This window comes from Bactrocera tryoni, chromosome 2 (genome assembly GCF_016617805.1).
Source record: "Bactrocera tryoni isolate S06 chromosome 2, CSIRO_BtryS06_freeze2, whole genome shotgun sequence".
Lineage (NCBI taxonomy): Eukaryota > Metazoa > Arthropoda > Insecta > Diptera > Tephritidae > Bactrocera > Bactrocera tryoni.
The window spans coordinates 71,154,711-71,175,398 of NC_052500.1; positions in this window are offsets into that span (position 1 = coordinate 71,154,711).

Genomic DNA, 20,688 nt, shown 5'->3' on the forward strand with positions numbered 1-20,688 from the left:
AATAACCCCACAAGAAGCAGTATAATGCTTTTAAATCACCACTTCTTGGAGGCCATTCAATGACACAATTTCTTGAAATAATCGAACCGCCTAACTTTTCTCGCAATAATTCGGTTGTTGTTCAGATGTTGTCAAGATCAACTTCTTCTTTCAATTGCGGCCATAAAAAGTTGGTTATCATCGATCTACTTGTACATCGCTTTCCATTGCCAGTAACGGTGTCACCATATTCATTTCAAAAGAAGTACGACCGATGATTCCACCAGCCCAAAAACCACACCAAACTGTCAATTTGGGTGAATGTAATGGTTATTCACGATTAATATGTGGATTTTCTTCGCACCAGAATCGACAGTTTTGTTTATTTACCGCACCACTCGCATGAAAATAATCATCATCTGGCAATATGATTCTCTTAAAAAAATCGCTATCGTTTTCAAGTTGTTCCATAGCGAAATCAGCAGAACCGACGTTCACGATTGTCCAATGGCTTCAGTTCTTCAGTGAGAATAATTTTATGCGGATGCAAGCTCGAATCCTGTCTCGCCAGGTTTTGGTTTGAGACAGTCCCAATTCTTGAGAACGTCTTGGAATCATCAAATTGCAGTCTTCAGGAACACTTGCCTGAATATCAGTAATATTTTCATTACTTCGAGCAGTTCTTTGTTTGATTGGTACTTGAGCGTTATGCAAAGAAAATGTACGCTCAAAATTTTCAACAATTCGGTTCCATCCAATGAACTCGCAAGAAAACATTTCTTAATATCGAGAAGGCCATTAATAAGGTACCACCGGAGGCATTTACGAGTATTAGAGCTCTTGATGGGTTTACGGTTGAGACAAACCTCCAGTACATCTGTCTCTTTTTCGACAGAACTGTTGTGATGGAGTTGGTTAGTACACATGGACTTCGGAGGGTAAATATAGGTAACTTCGGAGGTGGGGTTAGCTCCTCCTTGCTCTGGATTCAGATAGTGAACGACTTACTGCACGAACTCGTGGAACTAGACAGTCGAGTGATTGCCTAGGCGATGAATAACGATTTTGGTAAAAGGAGAATTTCTAAACATCGCCTACGGTCTAGGACAAGGATACTTGAATGTGGTAAACATCAAATAAAACTGAATACTTACTTCATTGGCCAAGAATGCATATGTTTCCTTTCCGTCACTGGGAGGCTCTAGCGTTCAACTTGTGCACAGAGTGAAGTACTTTGCGCTGGATAAGAATCTTTCGTGACAACCAAATATTGAAAAGATGTACAGTGAAATTTTTCACGGACGGATTGAAGTTTCTGGTAAAGATGGGAGAGGGAGTCTTCTGTCGCGAGCTCTCTGTCAACTCTAGCTTCAAGCTACCAGACCACTGCAATAGTGGCTACTACCAAGGTAAAAGAGATGTATTGTTTCGAAGTGATCTCAAGACTAATGAAGGTGCGCTCAAGACTAATGAAAGAGTGTTTGACCTTTTAATCAGTAGAATCAAGCTATTCTGTTATCCAACTGGTTTGAATGCTTGGTCACAGCGAAATTGTTGGCACCTGCAAAGCTTATGAGCTTACTAGAGAGGTCGTATTAACAGCAGTTCCATCAGATTGGGAATGGGTCGGTACTCCACTGTCCTCTCACGGTTTATTTATGCATATATGGATCTTTTCCCGTTACCTTGTCAGGCCCTGCTCTGTTTGGTATAGTGATCGACGCTATCTAACGAAAGGTTTAGGAAACGTGCCACTTAGATAGGGTGGCACCATAAGGCTTCTTTCTTCTAGTATGTCAGGCAAGAATGTCAGTTAGGTATACGAATCAACATTATCAAAGATAGAGGTTCAGGAAACTAGCTGTTTAAACGGGGTCACCACCATAAGGACAGAAGAACAGGAGTCTTTTTTCGGATATGTCAAGCTCGAAGATCACTTTTTTACCGGAATTAAGTCTGCTTGTATCCAACCGAGGGAGGTGCTGCATCGATTTTAATATTGTCATGACTGTAATCTAATAGTAAAACCACAACCAACAAGGTTGAATATCGTAAGTGTGCTCCATTGTTCCAGTGCGTACTGCTAGTCTCTCACGATCACATTTATTTATTGACTGTTGTTACTGCCACGCTAAAAGTTCCAACAATTTTTTTGCTATATATTTTTGAGTTGTTCCCCAAAATAATTGAAGGTCAACACGTGGCAGTGCGCTACCACTGCTACAGAGGCTGTCACATATGAAATGCCATTGCTGAGCCAATGGCAAGCTGGAAAATCATCCCACCATAAAGTTCCTCATATCTGCCCACAATTAAAAAACAATCCGGTATATATGAGCAGATATTTATGTATGTATATATGTAAATACACACGTATATGCTTCTGGCAGAGAAAGAAAAAAGTCGCCAGCCCGGACCCAGGCCAGGTGCCGCCGAAAGTATTTGTATACACCCACAATTATGCGTGCCTAGGTACTTATAGAGTGTAAATATATACAATTTCTTTCCTTTGATCAGTCTTTGCTGCCAAAATAAACACCGCAGACTTTATTGCGTATGCAAATACCTGTGACTGTGTATGTGTGTGTTTGTGAACGGGATGCGCACCTGATAAGTGGCTCTTATAGAGTAATCAAAATGAAAATTATTTACTCTAAACCATATACTTTTTCCAAGAAACCCAAGACAAACATACAATCCTACCAACATAGACCCTGACTTGTTTGTGTGGAAAATTCTTTCTTTGTATGAGCTTATTTAAAAGTCATCAATTATAAATTAGGGTCGGAAAAATTTATAAATTCATAAACGTAAAGACTTTAAATCCTAGGAACGTTGTCAGAAATCGAATTTTAATAAAATAAAGCACATACGATGCGATTGATGTCGGAAAAAATAGAACATAACTTATAGATTCCACAATAAGTCAGACTAAAAACAAGAGAAAACATTAACTTCGGCTGCACCAATGATATAATTCTTCTTCTTTATTGCTGTAGTTACCTCTTACGCGATTATAGCCGAGTTTACAACAGCGCGCCAGTCCTTCTCCCTTTTCGCTATTTGGCGCCAATTGGAGATCCTAAGTGTATCCGGAACCTTTTCCTTTTTGTCTTTCCTATGGAGTGGAGAACTTCCTCTTACTCTGCTTACACCGGCGGGTACTGCATTGAATACTTTCAGAGCTGGAGTGTTTTCATCTATTCGGACGACATGATCTAACTAGCGACGACACTGTCTCTTAATTCACTGAACGTATGTCTCGTACGGCTCATCGTTCCATCGACTGCGGTATTTGCCGTTGCCAATGAAGAAACTTTCTTTCGAAAACTCATAACTCGTAACTCAGATGTTGTCATCGTCCATGCTTCTGCACTATATAGCAGGATGGGACTTGTAGAGTTTGGCCTTTGTTTCTCGAGAGAGGATTTTACTTCTCAGACCGAAGTAGCACCTGTTGGCAAGAGTTATTCTGCCTTGGATTTCGAGGCTGACTTTGTTGTTGCTGTTAATGCTAGTCCCAAGCTAGACGAAATTATTTAGGACTTCGAAGCTATGACTATCAATAATGACTTGGGAGCCATATCGCGAGTGCGATGACTAGAAGAAACCAGCCTCGGATAAGAGACTCCCTATTTGATGACGAACACTGCAAACAAGCTGAGTGTCTAGTATATCGACAGACAAACGGATAAACAGGGTGTTTAAAACGTATTCTTCGAATCAGAACCTCCAACTCAGAAGTATATTTCTATTGAACTAATAAATGCGAGCCAATGTCAGCCAGGAGTTAATGAATGACAACTATCCCATCAGGTTTTGTTGAGCCACCGCGAACCAGACGGCGCCAACGCAAGTTAATTTGCTTGATCATCTTACGTATTGTTCTTAACTGTCTCAAAACACCAAAAATTATAAGAATATAAAAAATCGGGAGCTATAAATTGTACTTAACTTTCTTGAAAAACGAAGTCTTGTTCATTTATCAGAGATAATTGAACGAAATATTACCAAAATAGTTTCCGTGTCCGGTCATGGGAACGTTCTCATGTCTGGTTATAGGAATTGTTTTTGCATGAAAATAGTAATGAACACAGCATGAAATTTATTCAATTATGGGAGATGTCCGACTATGAGGACTGTACATATTGGCGAATTTCACTATACTTGCAAAGAAGGTTAACGGGTCATCAGATGAAATGTATGCACCAGAAACCTTAAGACTTAAACAACTTAAGACGATAGAGATCTAAAACCTCTGAAAAAGAATAGAGAACCCAGCAAAACAACAAACCTGCAACCTAAAGGTCGGAAATCCTTAAGAAGCCTTTAAATGTTTAATATAGATTTTGGAGCTGTGTTTCAAAGAGTGTAAAAATTTAATGTGACTTTGAACCTGTGATCCTTAGAGTGTGACATTTTAGTTTGAGTTTCAACAATGGCAACTCTGAATGGAAGAATTATAGTATTTTGATTAAAGTATTAAATGAAAACATTGTTAGATATGTTATCTTGGCTTAGGTTAGTGCTACGAAGACATGGATAATGAATTTTAGTGAACTGATATTGAAAACATGGTCTTGGACGGAGTGTGGATGCAGAAAAAATGCGAGCCATATTCCTTAGTCTCCACAATATCGGGTTTGAACGCATCAACCGCCTCTTCAGGTATCGAATAACGCAGACCTGTTAGTTTATTTTTTACGAACAGGAATATAAAGAAGACATTCGGTTCAAGGACTATAAGGAGGGTAACTCACCGCAACGATGTTTTGAATGCTCAAAAATGCAGTTGTTTCAGTCGATGTGTGCGAGCTAGCATTAGAACTTGCTTCATACCACTCATAATTTACTCTTCTGCGTTGTTTCAATAGTATGGTTGCGCCATGTCCAGTTTTTTCTAAAAAAAAGGCAACCATTTGCTTAGAAATGTTTCGTATATTAGATTCGATTGACAAATTGTGTGGAATCCAACGTGAACACATTTTTTTACAGTCAAATGTTTATGCAATATTGAAATATGTATATGTTAGTCCCACTAGTGCCCATATTTGTCTCAATATCGCGATGACCATTTTACAATATCAGCTTGCGCACAGCAACAATAGTTTCCGAAACAACTACTAATTTTGGACGACCTTCCCGAAATTCCTTTTAGTGTGATCTACGAACTCGATTGAATTCACCATACCATCGATAAACACTGGCCTTTGATGGAGCTTCATCGTCGAAAATTTAATTAAGTTCATCAATGGACTATTGATGAGTTAATCCACGTCGAAAGTTGTTGAAAAAAATCACGCCAAAATTTTTGAGATTAAATTCGAATTTATTTCGTGGAGAAGAATATTTTAAGTTACTGTAAACAACACAAGTTCGTCCAGACTATGCTTAACTTATACTCGTAAAACGTCACTTTTCGATATAATTGTGAGTTTCCTGATTGCAACACTAGAATTACCAAATCCCGAAATATAAAAGGTAGGTAAATTCATCAGTCACAGAATCTCATTATATGACGTTATTTATTGGCATAATCAGTATAAGACCTAAACAAGGCAGAGAGCTCTTTGTTTTCCTATCCGCAACGATGGAAGGTAAGTTTTGAAAGACCGTAACATGCATAGTTTGAAATCTTTTGTTACAGGGATGCTTCATTAGATGTCGTTAGGTTGTCCGAAAACCTCGTATCTCCCGGACATACACACATAGGCTATCGTCATTAATGCAAGCTTCTTCTAATTGTAGATATTAGATTTGGCTAAGATTATTCGTGCTACGAATGCCACATTCACGCATAGATTAATAAATAGGTGGATTAATTGCCTGAAGAATATTTCTTCTGTATACATGCCTAGGATATTCCTTACCATATATTTGAAGTTAAAAATACACCCTGAGCTCTTAACTTATCTGGTGTGAGCGATCAATTTTACAATTTTCTATTTTTTTTGCCTAAATTTTTACGCAATTAGTCCGCTCAACGCCTATGCCTGACCGCTTGTTGTTGCTATTTTCTTTTTTTAGTTTGATTGGGTCATTATAATGAGCTCTGTAATATTAGTTTTCACGTAGTAACAGTAAAAACGGCGCACATGCATATGTGTCATCCCTTTTATTGAATTTTCACTTGCACACATTGTTATATTATATGTTTGTATGATATAAATATTTTTATACTCTCATAATATATTGCAACAGAGTATAATAGTTTTATGGGCCTAATAGCTATTTGGATGATCGAGATGATCGATCTGATTGGTGGCTTTTCGGCACGGATACAGACAGATAGCTTGATGGATTTTTCAATGCTGGAATCTAGTACCACAGATAACCGAATTTCGGGCCCCGACGAAATCGATCAGCCTCAACCCATTTGGGGATGTTTCCTTGTGGAGGCTGTATTTACCGACTGTTGTGCCAAAGATACAATATTTGCCCACCCTGGCTTTAAAGTCGCCAAGCACGATTTAGATTGGCGGTAGCAGCTCTCATAAATGCGCTTCAAGCGCTCATAGAAGGCATCTTTTGTCACATCGTCCTTCTCTTCCGTCGGGGCGTGGGCGCAAATCAGCGATATGTTGAAGAACTTCGCTTTGATGCGGATTGTGGCTAGAGGTTCTTCCACCGTAGGGAAAGCCAGCACTCGGCATCAAAGTCTCTCTCCCACCACGACTCTCACACCGAATTCGCCCTACTTATATGGCCTCTGTAGTAAATGCCACAAGAACCTACTCGTCTCAGTCCTTACTCCGTTCATCACACTTCTTGGGCGGCGGTGAGGTCAGCCTTCACTCTTACGAGGACATCAAAAAGGTGGGCAGCGACACCTTCCCAATTAAGGGACCAGACTTTCCAGGTGTATGCCCTTAAATTTTAATCATTAATACGTTTATGTACAGTGGTCGTCAACAAAATGGGGGTCAATCATCCAAAGCTGTTTTGTTATTTTCATTGGGGATGTTTTTTTACGTAGCGGGTGCCAAACCCAGCGCACAACGCTGGGCAGGATGATTTTTGGCTACCCAAAGGATACTTGGTCTAAGACCGGAATACGTGAGCAGCTTGAGCCATATGTAAAAGAATCGTTTCTGGCCACTCCCAAGTGAATGGAGCCCAGAGAACTTTCCTCACTTGCGTGAACTTCTATATATGGTTTCATCCTCCCAACAGTATATACTTGTATCAAAATTGTATAACATCGAGTCGATACTAAACCCAGCCCCCGTATACCTAATATAAAGATTTTCGAACTTCTGGTTGACTTAACACCATATACATATGCATATCGGTCAATATGTATATTATCTCAATAAAATTCATAAAACGTCTTTTCCTAATAACAGCGGGTACTTGTGTCTCATATGGCAACACACAGTCTTAGCCCTTCCTTACTTGGTATTTGTGATTTTAGTCGTTACGCCGCGTCGAGTGTAACACTCTTGGGCGTTTTGTTAACTGTAAACACATAAATATAGTATATCTAAATAAATATGTAGCCAAGTATATGAAGGCATAGATTTGTACCTATGCCACCACAATTAAGGTACCTCGTTCAAATGTAGGGTATGTGCGTGTGTGTGTGTGTGTGAGTTCGTAGGAAAAGTGCACTTGTAAAAATATACGGAATGAAATTATTTATGAGACCTGTTTGTTTTGTTTTATCGCAGAATTCATGTAACAATGCCAACATCAAAAGATCTCCTCCACTTCGGCTGTTCTTCGCATGTCTCGAGGTTTTCCTAGTCGCCCGCCTGTTGGATGCTTGAATGGGGTTGGGCAGTGAGTTTCGGGTGCCGCAGCTAATACACTAAATTTATAAATAAATATCATGTAATAAGCTAGATACTTAGTATGTTTTAGTTTTAGTTTTAGTTAAATGCGTTCTCTGCAGCAAAAGTCTAAAATATTGCTGTTACTTTGCGAAAATTATGGGCACTAATGTCAACGCTACAATGCGTTTTAAGGTTAAATACGTGGCATGCCAAGGCAACATGCTTGCTCATGTGTATATACTTCACATATATATATACTGAGTTATATACATACTAAAGCATGCACTTTCAATCAGATATGAATATGCTGAGATAAATGCAATTAAAAACTGTAAAAAATTATAAATTTACTTTTAGCGGACAATTAGATTCATATATACATATATATATAACATACATACATAATTACTTACATAATTAAAAACCGTGCGAGGACAAATCTCAAAATCTATAAACTAAAATTTGAAAAGAAAGGCATTCCCGCAGACGGCTACTCTCAAGGTTATAAAATTTCCGCCTCAAACACAAAGTTTGGTTTGACTGCACATGGAAAAGAGCTTGCCGTGGTAAAAGTGCAATATCGGTCCATTTCCACGACTATCGGGTCTACGTAACTGGAACAGACCCAGATTTTTAACCGCCAAGGGCTCTCAACTCGGCAGCATTCCTCCAACCAACTGCAGCGATGTTTTCTGTCGCTACAACAACAACACCAATATCGGTCGATGATTCGATACTAGTTTTTGGAAATGAAATTGCGCAGTAAAATCAAAGAGAACTTGGATGCAGTACACGGTAACTTTTCTCTTTCGAAGGCGCCGTCAAATATTGGTTTAACGAGTTCCAACGTCATCCACTTCGATTTTTGATGAAACATACACAAATATTGCTAAAATGTTACCACCGGCTTATTTGGCAGAAGAAAGCTGTTGGCGCAATTGGTGTCCAGTTTGTTCACTATGAAAAAAACTACAGAAGAAACGGAATCATTTAACTAAAAAATAAGTACTCTTATGCCATGACCACGCACCGGATGTCGCAATCCTCACGCCCAATTTGCCAAAATACGGCGCCACTGCTACGTAGGCTTTTATATTTCGGAATTCGAGAAAAAACACAAAGTTTAGTAATCAAAAGTCGCTTTATTGTTTTTCAAATTTTCCGCCTTAAGATCTATGCACTTTTGCAAGCGTTTGAACCAATTTTCAAAGCAATTTTGCCACTCTGAATAAGGTATCTCCAAAACATGTATTTTAAATGCATCGACCGCCTCGCCTATCGAATAACCTAGACCTTTTACTTTATTTTTTACGTAAGGGAATAAAAAGAAGGCATTCGGTGCCAAGTTAGGACTGTACGGAGTCATCACAACAATGTTTTGAGTGCTTTGTTTGGCGATGTGTGGGAGCCAACTTTGCTAGCTAGCCGTGGTAAAGCGCGATCCGTCTTTGGGAGTTGGTTTTCCTGATTTCTTGAAAACAACTGGCCAAAAAATTTGTAAATTATTGAATGTATTCTAGTCCCACTAATGCCCACAGGTATTTCATTCTCACGGTAGGTCACATGACTTTCTTGCAATAACAGTTTGCGCCCAAAATAAATATCAGCATCTTAGAGTGATCTACGACCATGATTGAATTCACTATACCATCGATAAACACTGGTCTTTGATGGAGCTTCATCGTCAAAAATTTAATTAAGTTTATCTATGCACTCTTGATGAGTTAATCCACGTCGAAAGTTGGAAATATAATCACTAGAAAATATTCGCGATTTATTTCCATTTTTTGGTGGAGAAGAATATTTTAAGTTACTGTAAAAAGCACAAATAGTGCTCGTAAGTCAAAACGTTCCGAGTATGTAAAATTGTCAAACTTTACGATAAAATTGTGAATTTCCATAAACACTAGTGTTGCCAAATCCCGAAATATAAAAGACAGTCTACGTAGTCTATGCAGACCAGGGGCGGATCGACGGAACTCTTCGCTGTCTCTCCATGTTTTTTCAGAATGTTTAAAACAGTTCAATCATCGCGCTGAGATAAATATATCTAGAGTACGTCTAATCGATTGTTTTTCAAAAGTTTGGTTTTTCTTATGTAAGCTGTTCACTTCCAGCTACAGAACTTGCTTCGAAGGAAATTTTATGGTACAATCTGCTTTGTCTGCTAAAAAAACTGACATATAAATTTAAAAGTAATAGCTATGCTCACTGGACTACAAAATCCATAATTCGATTTGGAGTCTGTTATCTCAAACCCCGAAATCAGTCTAAGGAAGGTAGGAATCAATCAGCTTAGTAATCAGATTTTACTTTCCAAAAGATTAGGTTAGGTTATACTAGCCGGCTGTCACCTCATACATGGACCTACTGGTCATTTGGAAGTGAAGTTTAATTTTACCTGAAGTACGTCAACAATTTTTGCGAACTTTAAGAGCGACTTGGTTTCTAATTTTGATTCTTCATTAAGATGATCAAGATAATGCTGGACAGATGCATAGGAGGTGTTCCAATATCTCTAACATGCCTTCTTTCTTGTACTTGCTGCATGTATATTACTTATGCCCATTCCCTCGGATTTCGGCAGTAGGTTGTCACCTGTCATTAGGCCAACAACCGTCCTGCAGTCCTTTCGAGACAGTACTTACACTGGCATGTGTGAATATTCTTCATCCCCCTGTTTTTAAAACTAATCTTTGTGTTAAAATACGAAATGATTTACTCTATGGTAGAACAATGTTAAATAAATACAATCGCAATTATTCAGAAAGGCAATGTTATGAGCCCAAAAGCCGGGTTTAATAAAACATCTGAATCTACATGTTTTACAACCGAAGCGAAGCATTTTTTACCAAATAAAATGATGCAATACAATTGCGAAGAGTCAGAGAAACAAATCCTGAAGGTTGCACTGCAAATGCTGAAAGTTTATTGGAACAACTGCTACTCTCCAATGCGAATAGAAGACAACCAATAGGTGAGCTGCATTCAGCAATGGTCTTTCTGTAGACATGTGTTTGATTATAAATTCCAATCCATACAAGGTGCGTTCCAAATCTATATGTCGACTGGTGCGTTAGAAACTGCTGTCTTTATCGATTTTTCAGTGCGAATTTCATGACATTTCATTGATTGTAAGTGAAGTTATTGCGTTTTAAGTGTCAGTATGTTTGTGTTATCGGTGCGAAAATGAGCCTCGAACAAAGAGTCAACATTAAATTTTTTGTTTTAAAATTGATAAAACTTTTACCGAAATGTTTCAATTGATGAAACAAGTTTATGGCGATGATTGCCTATCCCGTAGCAGAGTGCACGCGTAGTTTCAACGTTTTCAAAGTGGTCGTGAGGACATAAATGAAGATGAACATGTGGGCCAATCAAAATCCGTGATCATCGGAAATTCCATCGAAACTGTGCATGAATTCATCAAAAATCAGCCGTAATCATCATTGAAATTGATGGAAATGGAGTTGAACATCTTCAAAACATCGATTTATCGCATTTTGACGGAACATTTGGGCTTACGAAAGGTGTGTGCACGGTTTATTCCGCACAAATTGACTGATGACCAAAAATTGCTCAGAATCCGAATCATCGATCGACGCTTGTGACGGATTATTAGACCAAAAATCACATTTTAACCATTAATCACTGCCCGTACTCAACTGATATGGCACCGTGCGACTTCTTCCTTTTCGGAAAGATGCATTTACCCATGAAAGGAAAGCGTTATGCAGACGTAGAGGTCATTCAAAAAGCTTGCACCGGCATACTGGCGGTCATACCGGCCAACGAGCTAAAACACTCGTTCGATATGCTTTTGGACCGTGCAAAAAGCTGTATTGAAGCAGCAGCTGACTATTTTGAATAAAATAAATTGATTTTGCCGAAAAAACCATGTGTTCTGTTTTTGTTTTAAAGTTCTGTTTACTTTAGAAAGCACCTTGCACATTTTTTTTAATAACAGACGCCTGTGGTCGTAAAGTTTCCATGAAAAAGGTCCTCAGTAAATACTACTGCCATTCGGAGAAGGATTCAGGATTGTTAGTATCAATCAATGGATTTATTGACAGAACACTACTGTAAGCAGAAAATTTCACGTTTTGGGGCAATCGATTGGCCATCAAGATCGTATGATAAAACACCGTTAGGATTTTTTCTGTGGGGATATGTAAAGTCTAAAGTCTATACGGACAATACGGCTTCGATTCAGGCCTTGCAGCAAACCATCAAGCCTGCCATTCGCCAGTTACCAAATGTCAAAATGCTTCAACGTCTCATCGAAAATTGGACTCTAAATAAAAAACATTTGAGACGTAGTCGAGGCCAAGATTTGAAAGAGATACTCTTCAAAAAATAAATGCCAAAGAATGTAAATTTTGCAATGCAATTGCTACATTCTCCGAACAGACAGAACAGTGCTCTGATCGAAGCACTACAGCATATAGCTGCCATTCGAACAGACCTATCAAAATCATGATAAGATCTTTTTATACCCATTTGAGCTATTAGAAATGAACCTGTGAAGGGTATTATAGCTGGCTAAAGTCAAATTTCATCTTGTATAAATGGTTTTATGCTTTTCTTATAAATTCTTAAATCTTGCTGAGCTTTTGTATAACAACTTCTTCTTATGCTTCTTTCTATTCCTAAACAAATATATATAAGTATGTATACAAAGTTTATATCGTCACCTAAAATGCAAAACAACGTATCATCAAAAACTCGAAATTGAGTTTTTTATTGCTCACCTTTTATATGCTCCACTACATATATCGTACGAGGTGTGTTCAAAAAGTATCGCGAATTTTGTGTTTTTTCAAAAATTATTTATTTATTCATGAATATCTGTTTTCTCCCCTTCAAAGTAATCCCCGCGAGATATTATACACTTGTGCCAACGGTTTTTCCAATCTTCGAAGCACTTCAAAAAATTATTTTTTTTTTAATCTTCTTCAGCTCCTCCTTCGATGCCGTCCTTATCTCGTCAAGAGAAGCGTAACGTCGTCGTTTCATGGGCCTCTTCAGTTTAGGAAACAAGAAAAAGTCACAGGGGGCCAGATCTGGGGAATACGGTGGCTGCGGCATTATAAGTGTGTTGTTTTTGGCCAAAAAGTCGCGCACAAGCAACGATGTGTGAGCAGGGGCGTTATCGTGGTGCAAAAGACAATTTTTGTTCTTCCACAAATCCGGGCGTTTCTGGCGGTTTGCTTCGCGCAAATTGCGCAGAACTTGCAGGTAATATTTCTTATTGACCGTTCTTCCCTGTGGCAAGAACTCATGATGCACCACGAACCTGCAATCGAACTGTCAGCAAAACTTTCACATTCGACCGAACTTGGCGCGCTTTTTTCGGTCTTGGTTTCCATTGAGATGATTGAGCTTTGGTTTCCACGTCATAACCATAAACCCACGATTCGTCACCAGTTATGACCCTCTGGAGCAAATTCGGGTCGTCGCGAACAGAATTTAACATCTCATTAGCAATGTTCATGCGATGCTGTTTTTGGTCATAATTGAGCAATTTTGGTACGAATTTCGCGGCGACCCGTCTCATGCCCAAATCATTGATAAAAATCGAATGGCACGAGCCAATCGATATGTTTAGGTCCTCAGCAACTTCTCTAACGGTGAATCGACGATTGGCCAATACCATTTTCTCCACTTCATTAATTTTTTCGTCTGTTGTTGAAGTGCTCGGGCATCCGGCAAGCTCTTCGTCGTTCACATCTCATCGGCCTTCTGAGAATATTTTGTACCACCGATAAACGTTGCTTCGGTCCAAGGTAGCTTCTCCGTATGCCACAGTCAACATTCGCAATGCATTCGCGCACTTAATTTCGTTTTTCACACAAAATTTGATACAGGTTCTTTCAATTTTTCAATCAATTTTTCATTTTCAATTTTTTTGAATAGGTAAAAATCGCAGACGATCCAAAACACGTGCAAGCAAAGCAGCTGTCAGCAATTAAATGAACATTCAAAATGGCCGAGCTTGTCGGCATAAGTGAGAGACATGAGTACCAACATAACGCGAAATTTCAAAATTCGCGATACTTTTTGAACACACCTCGTATTACATATATGTATGTATGTAGCATACATTTTCAGCTTCCTAACCAATATATAACCATTTTATAACCAAAACTCAAATTTTGTTTCAATATGAGTGGTTTCTATTATATCGTTCTTCCTTCGCCTGTAAACTTATGTTACTTTATTTTGCATTTAGGTGACGATATATGTATGTATATGTATGTGGTGGTATGCACTTCCGTTTCTTCCAAAATAACTTCCTCCGAAAGTATTATTCATATATGGAAACATGTGCAGCAAGTACATACATATGTATGTATTTAGGTGTCAATAAGTCGATTTCTGTGCAATCAGTAGCTTTTCCATTCTTTACAGTTGGAAAGAAGAAAACTAACACAAATTTCTAAATACATAAATGTATGTGTATGTACATATGTATGTATACCACTTGAGTAAAGAATGCGGCATGTTGTAGTATTCGGAAAATTTGGGTTTACTCAAATTCATGGTATTTGTTTCGAATTACTTTGGCAAAAAACATTCGTACACTTAACATAAGCAAGCAAGCTAAAGCTGAATAAGTAACAAATAATCGAAATACTTTCAAATTTTATTAAATGCCACTTTCATCGTTGTGCGCTTGTGCTTTGCAGCAGCGACGAGACAATTGTACAAAACGATTTATGTATGTATGTACATATACTATACTGGTAAAACATATGTATTTATACATATGTATGTATGTGTGTTTTAATTTACTCGGGCATGTTTTTGCGGACATACACACATACATATGTATGCATTTAATTTTTTTGAAATCACTTTTTTTTTTATTTTTCTAATCACATCTTAAGTGTATGTGAAACGCTTTCGACCAAAGCAGCGGAGGTGGTGGTGCAATTTGTACTACATGCCACCAACATACATGCTTACATGCTTTCATACATACACATACATACATACATATGTATGTACATACTTATGCAGTGTTATATTTATGTAGCTGTCAATGTGCGATCTTGTCGCGGTGCTACCCCGTATTTTTTTGTAGGAAAAGAATGGCAGTGAATGTCAATATAAAAGCTAATTCTATTTTTACGCCTATCTACGGCTAGCTCAGCAGGCACTTGGCACATACAAATCGCATGCAGTAGCCCATATTTTATATCGCCGGTGGTAAGGTGATTGCTAAAAGACACTTTATTACAACGTAATCTGCATTGTGCACATATTGTTTGAATTAAAAATACCCACAGGCGCGTACTAACATGTGTAAATACATAATAACACCAATGTCTGTATGTATGCGCATATGTGTGTGAGTGTCGGTTTGTATGCGCACAGCGCAATGTTGCTACTTTTGCGAGATTTAGCATTGATTGTTGTGTTTTGAAATTAGCAAAAATAAAGCCCTTACTGTCTGCCGCAGTGGCATTCATTTTACGCTGCTGCCATTGCTGACACATGAAAGGCGAGCAAGACGCACGGCCAACTAAAGATTTACTGCACATATGAGTGTCATAGTGTGACCCAATATATGTATTTGGAAATGTTTGGTGATGGTGTAAGATACGCAAATGAGCAGTTATGTGCGTTTTAAAGCGACGCTGAACTCACCACACTTCGGGTTTAAAGGTTACGTGGCTTAAAAACTGTAAATTCTTTGCTACTGAATATTTCACACACACATTTGACTTTAGTAGGTAATGTATGTTTGTATAACACGTCAAGTTCACCACACTTCGGGCATAAAGGTATCTGGCTTCGGAATTATCGCTAATATGACAGGAACATAAATAAGGAATATGGAATATACGTTTTAATATCACAACATACTCACCACACATCGGAGATTGTAGTCTTTAAGTGCAAATTTAGTATGAAATACATGTTTGAATACTGAACCATAATCACCACACTTCGGAAATATTTATGTCTAAGCTTAAAATGCTTCGAAATCATTGCTGATATGATATTAAAATGAATAATTATGAAATTTTATATGAAATGTATGCTTTAGTACCACGCCAAACTCACCACACTTCGGCCATAACGGTATCTGGCTTTGAATTATCGCTAATATGACAGGACAATAAATAAGTAATATACGTTTTATTATCACTACATACTCACCACACTTCGGCGAGATATTGCACAAAACTGGAATTTTGTATGAAATGGATTTTTGAAAGCCACGACGTACTCCCCATATTTTAGAGAAAATGATATCAAAACATACAGAAAACAAATTTTGTCTGAAATTAATGTTTAAATACAAACTGAACTCACCACACCTCGGAAATAAAGATATTTAGGCTTAAAAAAATGATGTGCAAATGTATGATGATAATTTTTTACAGAATATACAGATATGTGCATTTGTTTGAACACCATGCCCAACTCACCACACTTCAAAGAAAAAATTCCAATCTTAAAATGCTTCAAAATCATCATTAACAAAGTACTCACAACACATACAAGTGGCTTGAAAAGATCTCATAGGGAATAGTAGAAAGTCAAACTCACCACATTTCTTACAAAATGATATCAAAGCTTCGAAACCATCACTTACTAAGCACTTACTTCACACACAAGTGTATTTCAAATGGATTTTCACTATAGTTGAACTCACCACACTGCGAAGATAAAAATATCAAACCATAATTGCTTGGGAATTTTTAGAAAAGGTTCAGGTCTTTCGGTTCGAGTCTAGCTTTGATACGCTTCACACCTAAAATATTAACCAAAAATGTTGACTCGATCCATAAGAGATGATGCGATCCACTGCTATGTCTCAGATACCAACATGACGAAAAAATGTACCAATCTTGGGAAAAAATTTGTACCTATAGTCGAAGACTTCAACTAGACGCTGGTTGCGGTTGAAATTAGTTGCGAATTGGTCTGATGGTGAACGAGGGCAAGACGAAACATCTTTTCTCATCAAGTACGCATTCGCGGCTTGGCCCCCACGTCACTGTTGACAATCATAACTTGGAAGTCGTAGAAAATTTCGTCTATATTGAAACCAGTATTAACAGCAACAACAATGTCAGCTTCGAAATCCAACACAGAATATCTCTTGCCAACAGGTGCTACTTCAGTCAAAGTAGGCAATTAAGAAGTGAAGTCCTCTCTCGATGAGCAAAGACCAAATTCTATAAGTCACTCATCATTCCTGTCCTACTGTATGGTGCAGAGGCACGGACGATGACAAATCTGATGAGTGGGCGTTACGAGTTTTCGAGAGAAAGGTCCTGCGGAAGATTTGTGGTACTTTAGCAATGGCAACGGTGAATATCGCTGAATGTGTTATACGACGATATTGACATAGTTCAGCGAATCAAGAGACAACGGCTGCACTGGCTAGGTCATGTTGTCCAGATAGATTAAAACCCTTCAGGGCTGAGAGTATTCGATGCAGTACCAGCCAGGGAAGCAGAGAAAGACCTCCACTCCGTTGGAGAGATCAGTTGAAAAAGGAGCTGGCTGCGCTTGGTATCTCGAATTGCCGCCAAACAGCGAAAAGGAAGAACGACTGGTGCGCTGTTGTAAATTCGATTATAACTGCGTAAGCGGTCTCTACGCCAATAAAGAAGAAGAAGAATGTCCGACCAGACTTCGATCGCAACTAACTTCCGGCAAGCATTGACCGCCATTCATAGTGGAGCCATTAACACCTTCAGCGACTCCCTCTCAGTGAATGGCGTACTTGGAATAAACCACCAGCCATTGCAGACGAAAAGCTCCAGATGCCGCGAGAAACGAGAGTGACCCTTACTTCGTTCTGGATACTATAGCAGCTTAAACTCTTACTTATGACATAACAAACATATGTATGTATGGGCAGTGTGCAATAAGACTCCGCATGACACTAGCCACCTCTTGCATGCCATACTAACACTACTCATCTGACAGCTTTCTCCCTTTGGTTCGAACCGCCGAAACAGCATGTTTCCTGAGCCTACCGTTGTATAACGTCGATGACAACAAAAACAACGACCAATAAAGAAGAAGAAGAGTAACCAAATTTTCAAACAAAAAAAAATTGTTATATTTTTTAACATTTTTATTACCATAGTATACTTCATTATCTACTATGTATATATGTATATATATGTTCTTCGCCAGTTATATATATTTATAATAATAAAGACATTGTTTATTTTTCACGTTATAAGACCTGTCGTAGTCAGTATACCAGGAACTGAATAGTTTTATTTCATATATATATATTTCTTTTATTCCACTTTACTTATACACATATAGTCCATAATTGATAAATCCATGTTTCAACAATTTGTCACACATTTGCCTTGCGCCTAACACATTCATTTGAAGAAGAATTTTATAAATATGTATATTGTATAGCTACATAGTATACGAATACATACAGAAAATGACATAAATGCACATACATATATACATGCATATTATTGTTTGTTGTTTTTACATACACACTATACACATGTGTATGTGAGCGTGTTTATATGTATGTATGCATATGTGCATTTATTGTAATTATAAAAAATATTTCATGCATGCGTTTATGTATTGTATCTATGCGTGTGTATGTATGTGTGACTGTGTGACTGTGTGCAATTGCACTGTTGCATTTTGATTTTACCTATTTACTGCCTTATTGACTTCCCTTCTTAATTACACATTTTACATAACATTTTTACAAACAATATACACATAACTGCAATTTTACGCATTTTCTCTTACAAATTGTAGTTACATACATATATTTACGCATTTCATGTTTTCTTTGCATATATCAAATACCAAATTCATTGGCAGCTAGTCTTTGTTTGTGTTCATTACTTTATTTATTTATTTCATTTGTTTTTATTTTCAATTAAAGAAGGCCACATTAAATTTTCAACTAATATTTATAATATACAATACATACATACATTGCCTAAACCTTGGTGCTGATCGTAGTTGCTCATCGCCTTTCTCTCTTCACTATGCTACACACATACAACTTAGTTTTTTAAGCACCAATAAATACCAAAACTAAATATGACAGTGAAATTTACTAATTTTTTCATATAAATAATATATGTATGTTGGACTATTTAAATAAATTTTAAATTGCTTAAAATTCGTTATAAACCAAAACCAATTGAAAACTGTGTGATCTTTGTTCTAAGTGCAAATAAAATATTTCTGAGTTGGAAAAGAAAACTATTTTTGCATATAACAAAAAAAAAATAAAAATTATTTAATATCAATTTGTATAATAAATATATAAAAAATTATTGCTTTCATATGAGATATTTTTGCGTAGTTTTACAATATTTTGGAGTACATTTGCATAATATTTGTTTATTAGTTTTTACTTATTAAAATCGTATGAGTAAACAGGTGAGGACAGTTTTCAAGGAAACTGCTTTATAGAAAGCGGGCGAAAAAATCAAAAAATTCGCGAAATTATAATACATGTAAAATACAAAAATTTTTTAAATAAAAAAATTTAAAAATTAAAAAAAATATACATTTGCATAAAAAATTAAAATTTTTTTATAAGTAAAATATGAATGTGAAGTATTTTTTTAATTTAAAAGTCTAAAATATAAAAAATAAAACAAAATAATTAGTTTTTAAAATAAAATTTGATATAAATTAATTATTCCTAATATAGTAATAGAATTCTAAAAAATATACAAAAAATTTTCAAAAATAAAAAAAACTTAAATTAAAAAAAAAAATAAAAAATGTAAGATTTTAAGTGTTGAAAACTGTTTTTTTTTTTATTTAAAACGTTATAATTAAAAAAAAATAAGTTTTAAAATAAGATTTAAATAAAGAAATTTAATACAAATGAAATACTTTTTACTGCGCATATAAATATTTTTCAATTTTTTTTTAAATATTTATATAACAATCTAAAAACATTTTAATTTTCTTAAAAATAAATATGTAAATAATATTTTGAATTTTTTTCCAAATTATTTAAAAAACTTTTGCATATTTTTAATTTAAAAACCTTAAAAAAATTAAAACGAAAAATAAGCTTTAAAAAGAAATTGTAAATAAAAAAATTAATATAAATAAAATACTTTTAATTTCAAAATATTTATACTTTTTATTTTACAAAAGACATTTTAATTTTAACCTTTTTTTATTTTACAAGAAACATTTTAATTTTATTATAAATAAAATATGTATTTTCTCATATGTAAAATGTTAAATATTTTTTTTTAATTTATGAAAAACTTGTATTTTTTGTTTAAAAAAACTTAAAAACATAAAAAAATAAACAAAACATTAAGTTTTTAATTTAAAGTTTAAATAATAAAATTTAGTATAAATGAAATATTTTAATTATTTATAATAAAAGTAATAAAATAAAAATTAAATAAAAAAAAATTAAATAAAATATAATATAAAAATTTTTGAAATACGAAAGTCAGAAAAGCTAAAATTTTATTCAAATATAAAGCAAAATTTTTCACAAGTAAAAAAATTAAAATTAAAAAATATACATTTACATAAAAAAATTTAAATTTACTTAGAAATAAAATATGAATTTTTTTTTGATATTTCAAAAGTTTTTGTAATTTTTCTTTTCATTTTAAAGTCTAAAAATATAAAAAAACAGTTTTTAAAATAAAATTTAATACCTACAAATTAAATATTTTTAATTATTTATAATAGAGTTATTGAATAAACATTAAAAAAATAATAATTAAATTAAATATAATATAAAAAAAATGTTGAATACGAAAATACAGAATTCAAAAATTCTAAATTTTATTCAAATATAAAACAAAATTTTTAACAAAAAACACAATTTTTCAAAAAAAGAATTAAAAATCAAAAAAAAATATATTTATATAAAAAAAAGTATATTTATATAAAGATCGTTATATTTGTATAAAAATTATAT